This window comes from Dama dama, chromosome X, assembly GCF_033118175.1.
Source record: "Dama dama isolate Ldn47 chromosome X, ASM3311817v1, whole genome shotgun sequence".
Classification (NCBI taxonomy): Eukaryota; Metazoa; Chordata; class Mammalia; order Artiodactyla; family Cervidae; genus Dama; species Dama dama.
This window is the reverse complement of record NC_083714.1, coordinates 95,558,458-95,581,136: the sequence shown is the minus strand read 5'-3', so window position 1 is coordinate 95,581,136 and position 22,679 is coordinate 95,558,458.

The following is a 22,679-nucleotide window of genomic DNA, read 5'->3' as shown; positions in this document are numbered from 1 at the left end:
AGATGATGCTATTACTGTGCTGCATTCAATGTGTCAGCAAATTTGCAACACCCAACAGTGGCCAATAGATTGAAAAAAGTGAGTTTCCATTCCAATCCCAAAGATGGGCAATTCCAAAGAACATTCAAACCACCATACAATTGCATTCATTTCACACTGTACTCAGGTTTTGTTCAAAATCCTAGAAGATAGGCTTCAAGAGCATGTGAACTGAGAGCTGGGTTTTGAAGGATCAGAGGAATCAGAAATCAAATTGCCAACATTCATTCTATCATGGAGAAAGCAAGGGGATTTCAGAAAAGCATCTACTTCTGCTTCATTGACTATGTTAAACCTTTGATTATGTGGGTCATGAACATTTATGGGAAATTCTCTAGGAGATGGGAGTACCAGACCACTTACCTGTCCCCTGAAAAACCTGTATTTGAGTCAAGAAACAAAAGTTAGAAATGGACATGAAACAACTGACTGGTTCAAAATTGGGAAAGGAATACAACAGGGCTGTATATTGTCATTCTGCTTATTTAACTTCTATTCAGAGAACATCATGGAAAATGTCAGGGTGGATGAATTACAAACAGGAAACAAGATAAAGGCAAGCTTAATGAGGCTGGAAGAGGGGACTGAAAAAGCTGACTTAAAACTCAACTTTCAAAAAATTAAGATCATAGCTTTCAATCACGTCACTTCATATCAAATAGAAGAAGTGGAAGCAGTGACAGATTTCATTTTCCTGGGCTCCAAAATCACTGCAGATGGTGACTGCATCCATGAAATTAAGATACTAGCTCCTTGGAAGGAAATCTATGATAAATATAGACAGTGTATTGAAAAGCAGAGACATCACTTTGCCAACAAAGGTCCATATAGTCAAAATTATGGTGTTTCTAGCAGTCATGTACAAATGTGAGAGTTGAATCATAAAGAAGACTGAGTGTCAGAGATCTGATGCTTTCAAATTGTGATGCTGGAGAAGATTCCTGAGAGTCCATGGGAGTGCAGTCAATCCTAAAGGAAATCATCTCTGAATATTCATTGGAAGTACTGAAGCTGAAGCCGAAGCTCCAATACTTTGGCCACCTTATGTGAAGAGCCGATTCATTGGGAAAGATCCTGTTGCTGGAAAGATTGATGGCAAAAGGAGAAGGGCTTGACAGAGGAAGAGATTATTACTGACTCAATAGACAAGAATTTGAACAAACTCCAGGAGATTGTGGAAGACCAAGGAGTCTGGCGTGCTGCAGTGTGTGTGGTAGTAGTGAGTCAGATATGACTTAGCAACTGAAAAACATGTCTTCTTTGGATAAATATATGTTTAGGTCTTTTTCCCATTTTTTTTTTAATTGAGCTGTCTGAGCTTTTTGTATATTTTGGAGATTAATCCTTAGTTAATTGCTTCATTTGCAATGATTTTCTCCCATTCTGAGTGCTGTCTTTTCATTTTACTTATGGTTTTCTTTGCTGTACAAAAGCATTGAAATTTAATTAGTTCCCATTTGTTTATTCTTGCTTTCATTTCTTTTACTCTCGGATGTGGATCAGAGAGAATCTTGCTGTGATTTATGTCAAAGTGTGCTCTGCCTATATTTCCTCTAAGAGCTTTATAGTCTCTAGATTTAAATTTATGGCTTTAATCCATTTTGACTTTATTTGTGTGCATTCTAATTTTGTTCTTTGCATGTATGCAGTTTTCCCAGCACCATTTATTGCATATTCTTGCCTCCTTTATCAAAGATAAGATGCCCAGAGGTGCATGTGTTTATTTCAGGGTGTCCTATCTTCTTCCATTGATCTATATTTTTGTTTTTGTACCACTACCATACTGTTTTGATGACTGTAGGTTTCTAGAACAGTCTGAAGTCAGGAAGGTTTATTCCTCAAACTCTGTTTGCCTTTCTCAAAATTGTTTTGACTATTCTGTGTCTTTTGGGTTTCCATACAAATTGTGAAATTTCTTATTCTAATTCTGTGAAAAAAATGCCATTAGTATTTTGATAGGGATTTCATTGGATCTATAGATTGCTTTAGGTAGTATAGCCATGACTGATTCTTCGATCCAAGAATATGGTATATATCTCATTGCGTTTGTGCCATCTTTGATTTCTTTCATCAATTTTGTATGGTTTTTCTGCATACAGGTCTTTTTTCTCCTTAGGTAGGTTTATTCCTAGGCATTTTATTCTTTTATTGCACTGGTGAGTGAGACTGTTTCCTTAGTTTCTTTTTCTGATTTTTCATTGTTAGTATCTAGGAATGCAAGGGATTTCTGTGTATACATTTTTTATCCTGTGACATATTAAATTCATAGATTAGATCTAGAATTTTGGTGGCGTTTTTAGGGTTTCCTAGGTGTAGTATCATGTCATCTGCAAACAGTGAGAGTTTTACTTCTTTTTCAATCTGGTTTCCTTTTATTTCTTTTTCTTCTCTGATTGCCATGGCTTGGACTTCCAAAGCTATATTGAATAATAGTGAGAGTGGGTACCCTCGTGTTGTTCCTGATCTTAGAGGAAATGTCTTCAGTTTTTCAGTGTTGAGAATAATGTTTGCTGTGTGCTTGTAGTTTTCTAATATTAAGTTCCTTCTATACCAATTTTCTGGAGAGTTTTTTTTTTTTTAATCATAAATAAATATTGAACGTTGTCAAAAGGTTTCTCTGCATCTATTTAAATAATCCTATGATCTTCATCTTTCAATTAGTTAATATGGTGAATCCAATTATTTGATTTTAATATATTGAAGAATCCTTACATCCCTGGGATAAACCTCACTTGGTCATGCTGTATGATCCCTTTAATGTGTTATTGGATTCTCTTTGATAGAATTTTGAGGATTTTTGTGTCTACATTCATCAGTGATATAGGCTTATGATTTTTCTTTTTCTTCTTGATATTTTTGTCTGATTTTAGCATTATGGCACTTCTTGCTTCATAGAATAAATTGGGGAGATTTCCTCCCTCTTCAGTTTTTTGGAAGAGCTTGAGTAGGATAGGTGTTAGCTCTTCCGTAAACCTTTAGTTGAATTTGCTGTGAATCTATCTGGCCCCGGGCTTTTGTTTGTTGGAAGATTTTTGATGACAGTTTTGATTTCAGTCTTTGTGATTGGTCTGTTCATATTTTCTCTTCCTTCCTGGTTCAGTCTTGGAAGATTGTACTTTTCTTAGAATTTGTCCATTTCTTCCAGGTTGTCCATTTTATTGGCATATACTTGCTTGTTGCATGTGTGCTCAGTTGTGTTTGACTGTTTGTAACACAATGGACTGTAGCCCTCCAGGCCCTCTGTCCATGGGCTATTTCCAAGCAAGAATACTGGAGTGGTTTGCCATTTCCTATTCCAGGGGATCTTCCCATAGTTGCTTGTAGTAGTCTCCTATGATCCTTTGTATGTCTGCATTTTATGTTGTATCATCTGCTTTTTCATTTTTAATGTTATTTATTTGACTCTTCTACTTTTTTTTCTTGATGAGCCTGGTTAACGATTTGTCAATTTTAATTATCTTCTCAAGGAACTAGCCTTTAGTTTTACTGCTCTTTTCTATTGTTTCATTTATTTCTGCTCTAATATTCATGATTTCTTTCCTTCTACTAACTTTTGGGCTTTTTTGTTCTTTTTCTAGTTGTTTTAGGATTAAATTTAGGTTGTTTATTTGTATTTTTCTTGTTCTTTGAGTTAAGCTTGTATTGTTATAAACTTCCTTCTTAGCAATCCTTTTACTGCATCCTATAGGTTTTTATTTGTCATGCTTTCATTGTTATTTGTTTGTAGGTATTTTTTGATTTCCTCTTTGACTTCCCTTGCAACTCAGCTGATAAAGTATCTGCTTGCAATGCACAAGAACTGGGTTGGACCCCTGGATTGGGAAGATCTCCTGGAGAAGGGAAAGGCTATACACTCCAGTATGATGGCCTGGATAATTCCATGAACTGTTTAGTCCATGCAGTCACAAAGAGTCGGACATGACTGAATGGCTCTCACTTCACTTGAGTTCTTAAGTGACATCTTGGTTATTTAGAAGTATATCATTTAGCCTCCATGTGTTTATTTTATTTTATTTTTTGCAATTTTGCCTTCAATTGATATCTAGTCTGATAGCATTATGGTCAGAAAAATTGCTTGATACAATTTCAATTTTCTTAAGTTTACTGAGGGCTTGATTTGTGACTAAGATGTGAACTATCTTAGAGAATGTTCCATGTAAATTTAAGAGAAAGATGTACTGTTTTTGTGTGGAATCTGCTATAGGTATCAATTAAGTCTATCTGGTAAAAGCTGTCAATTAAGGTTTGTGATTCTTTATTAATTTTCTGTCTAGATGATCTGTCCATTGATGTGATGGGGTTTTAAAGTATCCCACTGCTACTGTGTTACTGTCTATTCCCCCTTTTATAATTGGTAGCATTTGTCTTATGTATTGAGGTCCTCCGATGTTGGTTGTATATATATTTACAATTGTTACATCTTCTTCTACGATTGATCCATTGATCATTATGTACTGTCTTCCCTTGTTTCCTGTAATAGTCTTTATTTCATCATCTTTTTGTTTAATATGAGCATTGTTACTCCTACTTTCTTTTGATTTCCATTTACATGGAATATTTTTTCCAGCCCCTTATTTTCAATCTGTATGTGTCTTTAGGTCTGAAGTGCTTCTCTTGTAGACAACATACAGAGGAGTCTGCTTTTTTTTTTTTTTTTTTAAATCCATTCATCCAATCTATCTTTTGGTTGGAATATTTAATTCATTTACATTGAAGGTGATTATTGAAATGTATGATCCTATTACCATTTACTTTATTGATTTGGGTTTCTTTTTGTTGCTCTTTTCTTTCTCTTGCTTTTCCTGTCTAGAGAAGTTCTTTTAGCATTTGTTATAAAGCTAATGCAGTGGTGATGGTGATTATCATTTGTGGTGATATCATTTATTTATCTGTATCCTTTAGATTTTGTTATAAAGCTAATTTACCTTCTGTTATAAAGCTTATCCTTTAGCATTTGTTTTAAAGTTACATCCTTTAGCTTTTTTTTATAGAGTTAATTTAGTGGTAATGGTGATTATCAACTGTGGTGATTATCATTCCCTTATCTGTAAAGTTTTTGATTTCTCTGTTGAATCTGAATGAGATACTTGCTGAGTAGAGTAAACTTTGGTTTTAGGTTTTTTTTCCATTCATCACTTTTATTATATCCTGTCACTTCCTTATGGCCTGCAGAGTTTCTCCTGAAAGATCAGATGTTAACCTACAGGGGATTCCCTTGAATGTTATTCGTTTTTCCTCTGTTGCCTTTAATAGTTTTTTCTTTGTGCTTAATTTTTATCAGTTTTGTTAAGATATATCTTGGCATGTTTCTCTTTGGGTTTATCTTGTATGGACTCCAGGGGCTCCACTGGATAGCTATTTCCTTTCCCATGATAGTGAAATTTTCCACTATAATCTCTTCAAATATCATATCACACCCTTTCATTTTCTCTTCTTCTTCTGATACCCCTATAATTCTAATGTTCATGAACTTAAGGCTGTTCTAGAGGTCTCTTAGACTGTCTTCATTTCTTTTCATTCTTTTTTCTTTATTCTGCGGTGCTTCAGTTATTTCCACCATTATAGTTCACATAACCATTATTCTACCTTAGTTGTTCTGCTATTGGTTCTGTCTGGTGTATTTTTATTTCAGTTATTATGTTGTTTATTGCCGATTGTTATTTATTTCTTCTAAGTCCTTGTTAAACACTTCTTTCATCTTCTCAATCCATGCCTCTATTCTATTTAATATGTGCCTCAATTTTATTTCTGAGATTTTTGATTATCTTTACTATCATTTCTCTGAGTTCTTCTTCAGGCATACTGCCTATTTACTCTTCATTTTTTGGTATTGTGGATTTTTATCATGCTCATGCATCCACTGACTTTTCCTCTGTCTTTTCACTTGGTTTAATTTTCTGTGTTTGGGGTGTCCTTTCCACAGGCTTCAAGGTCACAGTTCCTTCTACTTGTGGGCCCTACCCTCAGTGTGTGGGGTTAGACCAGGGCTTTATGACAAGTTTCTTTTGGCAGGGACGGATGCCTGTATTCTGGTGCATGAAGTTGTATCTTGTTTCTCTGAAGAGCAGTGTCATGCCCAGTGATATATTTTAGGTTGTTTGTGAGCTTGGCATGGACTTGGGACAGTCAGGCTGCTAATGGTAAATTTTTGTTTCTGTTGTTGTTTGGTGTGGGATTACTGGCACTTGAGTTTGCTGGTCTTTGGTTGGGGCCAGATATTAGTGTTGATGTGGAGACCTTTGGGAAATTTCTCACTGATTAATATTCCATAGGGTCTGGAGTTCTCTGGTGGTCAAACATCCTAAACTTGAGGCTCCCACCTCAGAAGTTCAGGCCTCACCCCTGGCTGGAACACCAAGACTCCACAATTCACACATAACAGAAGAGAAAAAGATAGAAATAGAAAACAAATCAAACAAATATACCAAAACAAAAATGAAAAGATAGAGAAAACCTCAAGACAAACTGTAAAAGTAGCACTAATCAAACAGGAACACACAAAGAAACTCACACACTCACAAAAATAAGTAAAAAGAAAGAATAAAAAGAGGTACCAAAAAGAAGAGAGCAATTAAACCACTAAACAAAGCCATAAGTGAAAATAAGCAGTAAAAGGTAGAGTAGCAAAAATACAAAATGGAAAACATAGAAAAAAATGCAATATAATGAAAAGGTTCTGTAGAATTAGGAGAAAATAAAATATAATACAGTTATTTAAAAATAAAAGCATTACAAATAAGAAAAAGTAAGTAAAAACTAAAATATTAATAGAAGGGAAATGGCAATAAAACAAAACAAAAAGAAAAAAAAAGACAAATATATGTATGCATAGAGTTGTAGTAAGAAGAATATTTTTGTATGACCTCAGTTGTCCTCACCCCATAATGAGCTCCAGCCAATCTGCCTACTTTCAAAGTCCTCAAATATTTCTTGGAAGGTCTCTGAACCTTCTGTGGGCACTGTGGGGTCAGCTCTGACTCAGATCTGGCCTTACCCCTGCTTCTGAAGTCATAGTTGTCCTTAAAATGGAGTCTCAAGGTAATTGCAGGGACTTTATCTGCTGCACCTGGTGCAGGATTGAATTCCCTTCCTCTTCTTTGATCACACAGCTCCTAGAGTTTAGCTTTGGTTTTGTCACCACCTCCGTAGATGGCCCTCCATCATCTATTCCCTGTCCAGATAATAGGAGGTAAAAGTCGTTGCTTATTAGAGCTCACATGCTCAGTCAGGCTGGGGAGAGGGTGAAGTTGGGTATGGCAGACAAAGTTGTGATTTTCAGGGAGTGTCTGTGGCAGTAGAGGCCTGTGGCAAATTGTTACAGTATGAAGCATTTTGTGGGCTCTCTCAGAGGAACTGGCCCTGGGTAGGTGGTCCTTCAGCAGTGCCAAACTGCACAGGCTCCCAGGAAAGTATGGACAGTGACCTGTATCTGCTCCCTGCTTGGCGGCCAATCTGGAAGCCTTCACACCCACCTCTGTGGTTACAGACTGCAGCCTGGTCTCACCCCCACCTCTGGCACTCACTCAAGCTTTTGTGGTGGCTGGCTGGAGACTGTAGCCACAGTTCATGTCACCTGAGACACTCATGAAGGTGGGTTCCTGTGGCCTATGGGTGCTCAGATTTAGAAGGTCCACCCAACAAGAATCTCTTATGTCTCTGACAGGCCCAGGCTTTTCCCTGAACTCCCTCAGCTGTGTTGCGCTAGCTCCCACAGAGTATCTTCAGTGCAGTCAACTCCAGTCCTCTCAATAGATTCTGACCCTCAAAGCCTGAGCCTCAGCACCCAACCTCTCCTCACCACAGCTGGCATGCAGATGAGTGTTCAGGCTGTGAAATGTTAGTCGGCACTGATCTCTGTGCTGAATTCTCTCCACGTTGTCTTCCATGCACCTGTTGCTGCATTCCCCCCTGAGGTGCTGAAGCTCCTTCTGTTCCTGCCCATGAGGGGGACTCTGAGTGTATTAAAACATTTTCTCCTTCACAGCTCCCTCCTTAAGTCCTATAGTGGAGTTGCTGGGTCATATGGTAGATTTTTTCCCTAGTTTTTAAAGGAAGTTCTATGCTGTTTTTCATTTCACTTCTCCTTTTTCATTTCTAATTTCATTGATTTGAGTCTTCTCCCTTTTCTTTCTTGATGAGTCTGGCTAATAGTTTCTCAACTTTGTTTATCTTTTCAAAGAATCAGCTTTTAGTTTTATCGATCTTTGACATTGTTTCCTTCATTTCTATTTCATTTCTTTCTGCTTGAATCTTTATTATTTTTTTCCTTCTACTAACTTTTTTTTTTCTATTTCTAGTTGCTTTAGGTATAAGGTTAAGTTGTTTATCTGATGAATTTCTCATTTTTTGAGGTAGGATAGTATTGCTATAAACTTCCCTCCTAGCACTGTTTTTACTGCATCCCATAGACTTTGAGTTGTCATGTTTTCATTATTATCCATTTCTATATTTTTTTAAGTTTCCTCTTATTTCTTCAATGACATCTTGGCTATTTAGAAGTGTATTTTTTAGCCTCCATGTGTTTGTGTTTTTTGCATTTTTTTTCCTATAAATGAGATCTGATATTCTGGTATTATGTTTAAGCAAGATACAATTTCAATTTCCTTAAGTTCACAAAGGCTTGATTTGTGACCCAAGATGTGATCTATCTTGGAGAATATACCATGTGCATTTGAGGAAAAAAAAGTGTACTTTACTGTTTTGGGGTGGAATGTTCTATAGATATCAATTAGGTCTAGCTCATCCAATGTGTTACTTAAAGCTTGTGTTTCCTTATTAATTTTTTTTTCTGGATCATCTGTCCATTGGTGTGACTGGGGTATTAAAATCTCCCACTGTTTTTGTGTTACTGTCAAATTCTCCTTTTATAGTTGTAGGCATTTACTTTATATTTTGAGGTGCTTCAAAGATGGGAACATATGCATTTATGATTATTATATCTTCTTCTTGGATTGAGTCCTTGATCATTATGTAGTGTCTTGTCTCTTGTAATGGTCTTTATTTAAAATTCTATTTTATTTGATGAGTATTGCTACTATTGCTTTCTTTTCATTTCCATTTGCAAAGAATATCTTTTTCTAGCCTCTCCCTTTCAGTCTGTACATGCCCCTTCTTCTGAATTGGGTATCTTGTAGGCAGCATATATATGAGTCTTATTTTTATATCAGTTCTGCCAGTCTGTGTCTTTTGATTGGAGCATTTAATACACTTACATTTAATATAGTTATCAGTATTTATGATTCTATTACCATTTGCTTTACTGATTTGGATTTGTATTCTTCCTCTTTTGGCTACTGTTTAGAGAAATTCCTTTAGCATTTGTTGTAGAGCTAGTTTGGTGGTGCTGAATTCTCTTAACTTTTGCTTATCTGTAAAACTTTGATTTCTTCAGAAAATCTGAACAAGATCCTTGTTGGGTAGAGTAATCTTGGTTGTAGGTTTTTTCCTTTCATCTCTTTGAGTATGTCCTGCTTATCCCTTGTGCCTTGCAGAGTTTCTCCTGACTGATCAGTTGTTATCTATAGGGAGATTCTCTTGTATGTTATTTGTTGCTTTTCCCTTGCTGCTTTTAATATCTTCCTTTGCATTTATTTTTTGCTGATTTTATTAATATCTGTCCTGGCATGTTGCTCTTGGGGTTTATTCTGTATGTGACTCTCTGGGCTTCTTGGACATTTCCTTTCCCATGTTAATGCAGTTTTCAAGTATAATCTCAGCAAATATTTTCTCACACCCGTTCTTTTTCTCCTTCCTCTGATACCTTTATAACTCAAATGTTGGTGTGCTTAATGTTGTCCCAGAGGTCTCTGAGACTGTTCTCATTTCTTTTTATTCTTTTTCTTTTTTAAATTCTGCTGTGCCTTAGCGACTTACCCACTTCTCTGCCTCAATTATTCTGCTGTTGATTCCTTCTAATGCATTTAAAGAATTTCAGTTATAATGATGTTCATCATTTGTTGTATGTTCTTTATTTCTTCTAGGTCCTCATTAAATATTTCTTGTATCTTCTCAACCTGGAAGTTCTATTTATCTATGCTTCCATTTTATTTCTGTGGTTTTGGATCATCTTTACTATCATTACTCTGAATTCCTTTTCAGGTAGACTACTTATTTCCTCTTCATTTGTTTGGTCTTATGGGTTTTTACCGTGTCCCTTCATCTGCTTCATGTTTCTCCATCTTCCATTTTGTTTAACTCACAGTGTTTCAGGTGTCCTTTCTGCAGGCTATAATGTCCCTCTAGCTTATGAAGTCTGTCCCCATTGGTTGGGTTGGACCAATGCCTTTTGAAGGTTCCCTGATTGAGAAGACTGGTGCCTGTGTTCTGTTGTGTGGAGCTTGACCTTGTCTCTTTAAAAGGCAGTGTCATGCCCAGTGATGTGTTATGGAGTATCTGTGAACTTGTATGACTTTGGGCAGCCTGTCTGCTAATGAGTAATGTTGTGTTTCTGTTTTGCTAGTTGCTTTGTTTGAGGCATCTGGCACTGGAATTCACTGGCCTTTGGGTGGGGCCAAGTCTTATTGTTTAGAAGGAGGCCTTTGGGGAATTCTCATTAATTAGTATTCTATGGGGTCAGAAGTTCTCTGGTGGTCCAACATGCTGGGCTTGGGTGTCCTATCTTGGAGTTTCAGGCCTGAAACTTTGCTGGAGCACCAAGCCAGACAAACCACAAAGCACAGGAAAAAAAAAAAAAAAGAAAAGAAATAGGGGAAAATTCAAATAAACACACAAAAATAACAGAAAAAGCCCCCAAACAAAAGTTTAAAGCAATATTAATCAGAAGAAACACACAAAGAAACCCAGGATCTCACACTCAAAGAAAGGAAAAAAAAAAGAATGAGAGAATAAAGGACAAAAAAAAATACAAGAAGAGAGCAATCAAACCAGTAAAAAAAAAACCATAAATGAAAACAAACACTAAAATCTACAGTAGAAAAATATGAAGCAAGTAACATGGAAAAAGTACAATATAATAAAAAGTTATTGTTGAAAAAGAAAAAAATAAAATGAATTCATTTTAACATAAAACATTAAAGAAGAAAATAAAAATTAAAGCATTAGTAAAAAAGGAAAAACAAAAAACGAAATGAATATATGTGTGTGTGTGTGTGCCAAGTCACTTCAGTCATGTCCAACTCTTTGCAACCCTATTGATTGTAGCCTACCAGGCTCCTCTGTCCATGGGATTCTTCAGGCAAGAATACTGGGGTGCTTTGCTATTCCCTTCTCCAAGAGATCTTCCTGACCCAGGGATCAAACCTGAGTCTCTTATGTCTTCTGCATTGGCTGGTGGGTTCTTTACCACTAGCACCATCAAGGAAGCTCAATATATAAACATATGCATATATATATGTATATGTATGTATGTATATATATACATATGCACATATATATACATATATTGATGCATAGATATACATATGTATAGATAGAGAGGTAGCAAGAAGAATATTTTTCTGAGATGTCAGTTGTTCTCATCACACAGTGACCTTCAGCCAATCTGCCTACTCAGAAAGTCCTCCAATGTTTCTAGGATGTCTCTGGACCTAACGAGGGCACTGTGTGGTTAGCTGCAACTCAGATTTGGCTTTACTCCAGCTTGTACTTGCTTCCAAAGTCTATATTTGCTCCAAAAGCCCAATCTCAAGGTAATTTGGGGGATTTAATTCACTGCACCTGCTGCTACAGGAGTGAATTCTCTACTTATTATTTGATCACATGGCCCCTGGTGCTCAGCTTTGGTTTTGGCCCCGCCTCTTCTTGTAGGCTGCCCTCCAACCTCTGTTCCCCATGCAGGCAAGAGGAGGCAAAAGCTGAAGCTTGTTAGGGCTCATTTTGTCAGTCAGGCAGGGGAGAAGGGGTATGGCAACCATAACTGGGATGTTTGGGGAGTGTCTGCCACAGTAGGGACCTGCTGGAATTTGCTACACTCTGGGACAGGTCATGCACTCTCCCAGAGGAATTGGCCCCGGTTTGTGGTTCCCTCAGAAGAACCGAGCTTCATGGGCTCCCAGGAAGTTATGGGTATTGGCCCACACCTGCTCATAGCTTGGTGGCTGCTTCACAGCCATCATGTCCACCTCTGGGTCACAGACCCTAGTCCCATCTCTCTGTCCACCTCTGGCACTCCTGCCAGCCTTGGTGCCTGCAGGTCCATGAACATGCCCACCTTTTGGGTCACAGATTGCAGCTCGACGGTCCCACCTATGGCACTCACGAAGGAAGGGTCCTGCAATCTGCAAGCATGTGCAATTGAGGGTCCCTGTGACAATGATCTCTTGCCTTTCTGGCAGACCAAGATTTTACCCTGGACTCCCTCAGCTGTGTTGTATTAGCGCCCTCTGAGCACCTTCACTGCAGTCAACCCCAGTCCTCTCCCTGGGGTCTGATCCCCGAAGCCTGAGCCTCAGCATCCAATCTCCATCCACCCTAGTAGGCATGCATTCACAAGTCTCAGGCTGGGAAGTGCTAGACAGCACCAATCTCTGAGCAGAATTCTCTCTGCTTTGCTTCCATACATCTGTTGCTGCACTGTTCCTGAGGTTGCAACCCCCCCATCCCTACACATGAGGGGGTTTCTGAGTGTGTGGAAACTTTTCCTCCTTCACAGTTCCCTCCCAGAGGTGCAGGTCTCATTCTTATTGCCTTGTCTCTTTTATCCTTATTTGTTTTGCCATAAGCCATTATGTGTAGATTAGCTTGCCTTTTTGGAAATCTTAGGTCTTCTGCCACATTTAATAGATATTCTGCAGGAGTTGTTCCATATGCAACTGTATTTCTTTTAATGCATTTGTAAGGAGGAAGATGATCTCCATGTCTTACTCCTCTGCCATCTTCCAAGAGAATACCGTTGTTTCCCTAGTTGCTTTTGATATGTTTTCTTTGTCTTTAATTTTTATTAGTTTGGTTAATATATGTCTTGGTATTTTCCTCCTTAGATTATCCTGCATGGGACTTTCTGCACTTCCTCGACTTGGGTATCTATTTCCTTTCTCATGTTAAGGAATTTTTCAAATATCATCACTCCAAATATTTTCTCAAGTAATTTCTCTTCCTCTCCTTTTTCTGAGACTCATATAATTCTAATGTTGGTGCATTTAATGTTGTCCTAGAGGGCTCTGAGACTGTTCTCACTTCTTCTCATTCATTTTTTAAATTCTGTTTTTCAACAGTGATTTCCACATTCTATCTTCCAGCTCACTTATCCATTCTTCCACCTCAATTATTTTGCTACTGATTCCCCCCAGTATATTTTCATGTCAGTTATTGTATTGCTCATTTCTGTTTGTTTGTTCTTTAGTTCTTTTAGGTTTGGCTAAACCTTTATTGCATCTTTTTGATCTGTGACTCCATTATTTTTCCAAACACTTGGATCATCTTTACTTTAAGTACTCTGAATTCTTTTTCAGATAGGTTGCCTATCTACTGTTCATTTAGTAGTTATTATACATTCTTATCTTGCTCCATCTGGGAAATATTCAGATAATCTCATTTTGTCTAACTGTGTTGCATCCTTTCTGTTGTCTGCAGGACTGTACTTCCTCTTGCTTCTGGTGTCTGTCCCCTGGTGGGTGAGCGTGGTCCAGTTGCTGTTGCAGGGTTTCTGATGAGAGGGATTTGTTCCTGCCTTCTGCCTGGTGGAACTAGGTTTTGTCCCTCTGATAGACAGAGTCATGCCAAGGAGTGTGTTCTGGTAAGTCTTTATTCTGGGAAGTATGACTTTAGGCAGCCTGTCTGCTGATGGGTGGGGCTGTGTTACTTTCTTGCTGGTTGTTTGGGCTGAAGTGTTCCATCACTGGAGCTTGCAGGCTGTGGAGTAGGCCTAGATCTTGGTGCCAAATTGGAGACCCCCATTAATCTCATTCTGGTTACTGTTCCCTGGGTTATCTGCTGTAATTTTCCTTGCCCTTACAGTGAGCTACAGCCAACTTCCACCTCTCAAGGATACCCTCCAACTACCTCTCAAGGATACCCTCCAAGATGCTTTGCATCCCAGTGCATGTGAGACCTTGTGCAGCATCACTTGTTGAAGAGACTCGTCTTTTCTCCATTTGTATATTCTTGGCCCCTTTGTTGTAGATTAATTGACCATAGGTACATGGGTTTATTCCTAGGCTATTCTGCTCCACTGACCTATATGTCTGTTTTTGTGCCAGGAGCATACTGTTTTAATTACTATAACTTTATAGCATAGACTGAAATCTGAGCAGTTTATATCTCCAGTTTGCTTGCTCTTTTTTTCTCAATACTGCTTTGGCAATTTGGGGTCTTTTGTGGCCCCATATGAATTTTAGAATTACTTGCTCTACTTCTGATAAAAATATCACAAAAATTTTGATAAAAATCTCATTATACCTGTAGATTGAACTGGGTATTATGGCCATTTTAGCAATATAAATTCTTCCAGTCCTAGAGCAAGGGATATTTTCCCATTTCTTTGTATCATCTTCAGTTTCCTTCATCAGTGTTTTATAGTTTTCAGATTATAGGTCTTTTGCCTCCCTGGTTATGTTTATTCATAGGTAGTTTATCCTTTTTGAAGTAACTTTAAATGGAATTTTCTTTTTTACTTTCTTTTTCAGATATGTCATTAATACTGTACAGAAATACAGCAGATTTTTGTATGTTAATGCTGTATCTTGCAACTTTGCTTAATTTATTAGCTCGTTCTAATAGATTTGGGGTATGGGTTTGAGGTATTTTAGAAGCAAATTATCATGTTATCTGCAAATAGTGAAAGTTTCACTTCTTTACTTCCAATGTGGATACCTTTTACTTCTTTTTCTTATCTAATTGTTTTTGCTGGGACTTCTAATTCTATGTTAACTGGAAGTGGTGAGTGTGGGCATACTTGTCTTGATCCTGATTTTAAAGGAAAAGCTCAGCCTTTCTGTGTGGAGTGTGATGTTAACTGTGAGTTTGTCATCAGTGGCCTTTATTATGTTGAGATATGTTTCATCTATACCAATTTTGATGAGGTTATTTTTATCATGAATTGATGTTGATTTTCATCAAGTTCATTTCTATCTTTATTGAGATGATCATGTGATTTTAATTCCTACTTTTCTAACTCTAGAGCTGTAATAAATCCCACTTGATCATAGTGTATGATCATTTTTGTATATATTTTTTGGGTTGTGTTTGCTAATATTTTGCATTAGAATTTTGTGTCTTTATACATTGGATAGATTTGTCTCTAATTTTCTTTTCCTTCTTTTTTGTAGTGTCTATGTCTGGTTTTGCTATCAAGGTAAAGGTGGCATCATGGAATGAAATTGGGGAATGTTTTTTCCTGTTCAAATTTTTAAACAGTTTGAGAAGTTTAAATCATGTGTTTTTTTTTTTTATGTTTGGTAGAACTCCCCTGTTGGCTATTATTTGCTGTGAATTTTTGGTTACTAATCATTTCATTACTAGTGATCAGTCTGTTCATGTTGTCTATTTCTTCATGATTCAGTTTTGTAAGATTTTATGTTTCTAGATAGTCATCTATTATTTTTAAGTTGTCAAATTTGTTGGCATATGACTGTGTGTAGTATTCTCATGATTTTTGTATCTCTGTCATATTGCTTCCAATGTCTCCTCTTTCATTTCTTGTTTCATTTTGTCCTTTCTCTTTTTTAAAAAATGAGTGTGGCTAAAACCTTATTAATTTTGTTTCTCTTTTCATAAAAACAGCTCTTTGGTTTTACTGAACTTTTTGTTGTTAGTCTCAATTTTATTTTACTTTGATATTGATTATTTCCTTTCCACTACTGACTCTTTTTTTTTTTTTTTAAGTTCTTCTTTTTCTAATTACCTTAGATTGCACATTAGGCTGCTTTTTGTTTGTTTGTTTTTGTGGTAACCCTGTATTACTGTAAACTTTCCTCTTAGAACTCTTTTAACTGTGTCCTATATAGTGGATTATTGTATTTTAATTTTTATTTGTCTTGGAGTATTTTCTGATTTCCTATTATTTTTTCATTGATTCATTTTTAAAGCTTCATTATATTTACTTTTTTTCCTCATTTGTCTTCTTGTAATTGATTTCTAGTTTCATACCATAGTTGTCAGGAAAATATTGATTGGTATAATTTTTACCCTCTTAAACTTTTTAAGACTTGTTTTGTAGCCTAGCATGTGATCTATCCTGGGGAATGTGCACTTTAAAAGGATGTGAATTTTGCTCTTTGGGGGTGAAAGGTCCTGTAGATGTCCAATTCAATCAATGTGGTCTAATGCGTCATTTAAGAACACTTTTTCAGATTGATTTTCTGTTTGGAAGACATATCCATTGACATAAATCCATTACAAAAATGTATTACTCTGTCTCCATTTATCATTGTTAACATTTGTTTTATGTATTAATATTTAGGTATTTTTGTATTGGGTGTGTTAACAAGTGCAATAGCCTTTACTTGTATTGATGCCTTTATTAGTATATAGTGCCCTTCTTAGTCTTTTGTTATAGACATTTTTTAAGTAAAGTTATTTTATTTTATTTATTTTTGGCCAAGCTCTGCTGCTTGTGAGATCTTACTTTCCTGACCAGGGATCAAAACTGTGCCCTTTGAAGTGGAAGCACAAAGTATTAACCATTGGATTGCCAAGGAATTCCCTAGACTTTGTTCTAATGTCTACTTTTCTGATATGGTTATTGCTACCCAAGCTTTCTTTAATTTTTCATTTGCATGAAATACATTTTTCATCCCCTCACTTTCAGTCTCTGTGTATCTTTAGATTTGAAGAGAGTCTCTTGTAAGAAGTGTATAGATAGGTCTTGTTTTTTAACCCAATTAGCTACCCTATGTCTTTTGATTGGAGCATTTATTCCATTGACATTTAAAGGGATTATTGATATGTATGTACTTAGTTTCATTTTGTAACTTGTTTTGTGCTCATTTCTGTACTTGTTCTCTGTTCTTTCTTTTTTTAGCTTCTTAGCTTGTGGTTTGATAATTATCTTTAATGGTTTGCTTTTGCTCCTTTTTATATATTATGGGGTGTCTACTGTAGAGTTTTGTGTGTGTGTGTGTGTGTGTGTGTGTGTGTGTGTGTGTGTGTGTGTGTGGTTACCATAGAGTCCATGTATTTTTGACCTGTAACTACATCTACTTATTTTAAACTGATCGTCATTTAATTTCAGTGGTCAATCCATAGCTTCTACTATGTATTTGTATTTACTAGCAAGAGTTTCCCCTTGATACACATGTGTACATCTTGCTGTAATGTTTTCTTTTCCACTTAGAGAAGACTTTTTAAAACTTCTTTTAGGGTAGGTTTAATATTGAGGAACACTTGATTTGCTTGTCTGAAAAGTTGTTTTTTTAAATCTCTCCTCAATTCTGAATGACAATCTTGCTGGGGAGAGTATCCTAGGTTGTAGGTTTTTCTCTTTCTGCACTTTAAATATATCATGCCACTCTCTTCTGTAAAGTTTTCTTTGAAAAATCATCTAATATCCTTATGGGACTTCCATTCTTTGTACCTCCCCCTTTTTTTCTTACTGTCTTTGGATATCTTTCTTTAATCTTTAATTTTAATTTTGATATATATCCTGTTTTCTGTTAATTCCTTCTTTTGTGATTTTTAATTTCTGTTTTTGTATTCTTCACCTCTGAATCACTCATATATATATATATGAGTGAAACTAGAGAGCTTATGTATATATATAATATACATAATTAATAATATATAATATATTTAATAATATGTAATTATATAATTATATAATATATAAAGTATATTATTTATAGTATATTATTATAATATATTATATATGTTATATATTATATAATATATTATAGAATATACATATATTCTATAATATATTAAGGAATATATTTATATATTTATATACTATATATTAAATTATATATGTTATATAATATATAAAAATATACTAATAATTATATAATATGATTATATACTATTATATAATATATAATAATATATAATATAATTAATAATATATAACTATTATATATTATGATAGTTATATATTATATAAATATATAATAGTTATACATTATATAAATTATATTATATACACATAATATATATTATATATATTATATAAATTATATATTTTATATTATAAAATATATATTATATAATATATATTATATAAATATATATATATATATATTTCTAATTTCTTTTTAAAATTCTCACTGTGTTCATCTATACTTTTCCAAAGTCAGTTTTCCTACTTATCAGTAATGCTTTGACCTCATTATCTGGTCAATTATTTATCTATGTTTCAATAGTTGTTTGGGGATTCTTTCATTCTCTTCTGTCCTTTCATTTGAACCAAATTCCTCTTTATTAATTTGTCTATGTGGAGTTATTTGAAACAGTTGCTGTTCTTCACCTGGAAATGACTTTTTTGTGTGGGAGTGTTCCTATGCAATGTGTGTGCCCTGTGGCTTTTGTGGAAGATCTGGTTCTGAAGTGAACCTGAGTCATGTCTTTCCTGAGGGTGTGCTCATAGCTAAACACCTTGATGAGAAGTGGGGTTAGAGATGGAAGGGCTAAGGCCAGATCCAGGTGTGAGCTGGAACTTCCTAGTTCAGTAGTCATAACTGCCTTATTGAGCTCAGGGCCATGTCCCAGACTCCTTGGGCAGAAGCCCTGAGGTTTAGGTCCAAGCTGATTTCATTCCGTGTAGGTGTGCTCTCACTTGACTCCACAATATGACACCTTTTCCCAAGAGGTGAGCAGAGCTGGAGCAAGAGGGTCTAGAGCAAGACAAGGTAGAGCATGTACTGCAACTGACCCTACTTACCAGTCAGAGCTCTAGACAGCTTCCAGTCTACAACGTCTCTCACCTTGTTTTGATGCTGTATTGGGTTCATGCCTGTTCTGTTTAACCCAAGTGTTCACTTTCCTTGACTATACCAGCTTTTGTCTTAATAGGGATGCTGCACCAGGACACATGATAATGTAGTCATGGGAAGCCACCCATAACACTGGACAGTTTCAGTCTGCTTCTTCTATCTTGTTCCCAGGAGTAAGTAAGCAAGTATAAGCTCATCAGGAGTGGAATCCATATTTCTTATAGTTTTTATGTTCTTGCCCCCTTTGGTTTTAAATCCAGGTAAGAGGACTCATCTTCCCAGCATTAGACCCCAGAGTTGGGGTTTGCAATATATGGTTTGAACAGCTCGCTCCTCAGAGAGAGTATCTGAACCTTTGATAACCCTCTCCTATTCTGTGTCCCCTCACACAGCAATCCCAAGTTGATCCATTCTCTTCCTTTCCTGCCCAAATCCACGTGTCTTTCTTTATATCCCTGGTTATAGAAAAGTCTTTCTCCCAGTCCCCAGTTTGTTTTCAGTGAGAATCGCTGCACACATGTCACTCTGCTTGACTCCCCCAAATTGTATGTAATTCTTTTATATTTTTAAGTTAATCATGTTCCCATTGTGGCTTACAATTGAAATTACCTTTTGATGAATTCACGGGGGGCATGTGAGCTCAGAATCCTCTTCCCCTGCCATCTTGAAATTCCCAGCTACTTGAAAATCTTACTTAGCTTTACTGTGGTGTCTTCCATTTCCTTATTGGGTTAGATAGGGTTTGCTCCATCTAAACAATAGGTTGTCATCTACTTATGTGGCTCTCATCTTGACTGTACCAGACTGCTTTAGATGACTGAGACTGTTGAACACCAAGGGGAAATTCCCCAATTCCTAATACGGAATTGGCCGTGTTTAGTCATCTGAGTATTCAGAGACTATTCTTTTATTTTCTTCCTATCTGTAACTCCCATATCTGCTGCTTCTTTTAACTTTATCCCCATCCCCATACTCGAATTATTGTAGAAATATTTCAGATATGAGTATTTAGTTCACACTTCTTAGCATGCAGAGTCTTTCATAATTTGTTTCAAGCTGATCTATCTAGCTTCATTTCCTACCACTCTTTCCCTCTATATACTCCACCTTTCAACCACAGAAAACTCACTTTTCTCAAAAGATACCAAGCCTTTTCATGCCTCTTACAGTGATGCCATTTCTTTCTTTTTCATGCACACTATACTCACTCAAAGTTCAGCTCAAAGATTGATTCCTCTGCTTTCCATATCTTTTCTGGCACTCCAACCTATATTATAGATCTATAATCCCTTGTATGCAATTGCTGAAGCCACATATGTCTCCGAGTTTAACATGTTTTGGATTTTATAAATGTAACATATTCACTTCATTATTTATTTTTTAACCTTCCTATTAGGATCTAGGGAAGCATTCACTACATTTTCAAATGCTTTAACTTTCAAGTAGCAAAACACATGGAGAATAACATTAATTAGGATAAATACAGCTTATAAATAGCATTGCATAAGAACAGATTAGTTTTTGCTGCTGGATTAGCTATTTTTTACTTTCAAAAAGTTTTGAACTTTATAATTATGGATGAAGAATTGCAGGCTTTGTATTGCAGGATGAATTATGTCAAGACAAAGTGGAGTTTACTCTACAGGTGCAATAATTGTTTAATATTAAATAATATATTAATAGAATACACAATGGACACAAGTTTGAGCAAGCTCTGGGAGATGGTGGACAGCAAAGCCTGGTGTGCTGGAGGCCATGGGGTTGCAAAGAGTCAGTCACGACTGAGCCACTGAACAATAATATAGCACACCATATTAATAGCTCAAATGAGAAAAATATGTGATGTCTCCATAGTTTTCAAAAGGTATTCGACAAAATCTAATATTATTACTGATATCATTTTAAAAAAAGAAATATGTGGATCCATAACATGCATATGCATGGATCATCCTTAATGTATGATCCTTAATGGTAATCCATCCTTAATGGTAAGAAACTTAAAACTATTTCCATCAAATGGAACAGAACATGAATACAACTTATCTCCACTGTTATCTAATGGTGTTCTGAAAGATTTAGCCAAAGCAATTAGTCAAGAGAACAAAATTAAACTTATTAATATTAGAAACTATTTATAATTCATTTGCAGTGATATAGGATTGTAAGCCCAAAAACAATAAATTACTGGAAGCTATTCAAAGCATAATTAACTAAGATGACTGGTTAAAAATTTGTTATGTAAAATCAGTAGATTTTTCTATATGCAGTAAGATGGAAATCTAATATATAATACTATATTTATAATATTAACCAAAAGAATAAAAATTCTAAGGCATAAATACAAAATGTGTATAACTTATAGAAAGGAAAAAGGATCATACAAGAAGACATAAGTGAATGAAAAGACTACAGTATAGTGTCTGAAATTTTAATAAATATTAAATATAACTCACAATAGAAATATTGGCAAAGATGTTGGAGGGAATTTGAAAAAAAAAAATGCTAACTAAATATTCTATAAAAAATACATGGAAAAATCCTGAACCTGAGTAGTAACATGTTAAGACACATGAGCAGTGAGGGAGGGAGAACTGGATGTCAGCAACACCAGTATTAAGAAAAATATATTGTGAAGTTATACTGGTTAAAAAAGCTTGGCATTGGAAAAGAAAAAGAGAAAATCAGTGGAGCAAGAACAAGAGAATCTCGAAATAGATCCAAATATTTTTGGATATTTTGTATATTATTAAGTTCATATTTCTGATCAGTGGTGGAAGTGTTTGCTTAATAAGTAAACTTAGAAAATCTGATTGACCATTTGAAGAAAAAAACAACTTCATTACATACACTAAAAATCAATTACAGATGTATTAAAGATAGACCAATTTAGAGAAGAGCTAACACCTATCTTACTCAAATTCTTCCAGAAAATTGCAGAAGAAGGTAAACTTCCAAACTCATTCTATGAGGCCACCATCACCCTAAATCCAAAACCAGACAAAGAAGCCACACAAAAAGAAAACTACAGGCCAATATCACTGATGAACATACATGCAAACATCCTTAACAAAATTCTAGCAAACAGAATCCAACAACATATTAAAAATATCATACATCATGACCAAGTGGGCTTTATCCCAGGAATGCAAGAATTCTTTAATATCCACAAATCGGTCAATGTAATACACCATATTAACAAATTGAAAGATAAAAACCATATGATTATCTCAACAGATGCAGAAAAACCTTTGACAAAATTCAACATTCATTTATGATTAAAAAAAAAAAAAAACTCTCCAGAAAGCAGGAATAGAAGGAACATACCTCAACATAATAAAAGCTATATATGACAAACCCACAGGAAACATTATCCCCAATGGTGAAATATTGAAAGCATTTCCCCTAAAATCAGGAACAAGACAAGGGTGCCCACTCTCATCACTACTATGCAACATAGTTTTGGAAGTTTTGGCCACAGCAATCAGAGCAGAAAAAGAAGTAAAAGGAATCCAAATAGGAAAAGAAGTGAAACTCTCACTGTTTGCAGATGACATGATCCTCTACATAGAAAACCCTAAAGACTCTTTCAGAAAATTACTAGAGCTAATCAATGAATATAATAAAGTTGCAGGATGTAAAATTAACACACAGAAATCCCTTGCATTCCTATAAACTAACAAAGAGAAAACAGAGAGAGAAATTAAGAAAAGAATAACATTTACCATTGCAACAAAGAGAATGAAATACTTAGGAGTATATCTACCTAAAGAAACAAAAGAACTATACATAGAAAACTATAAAACACTGATGAAAGAAATC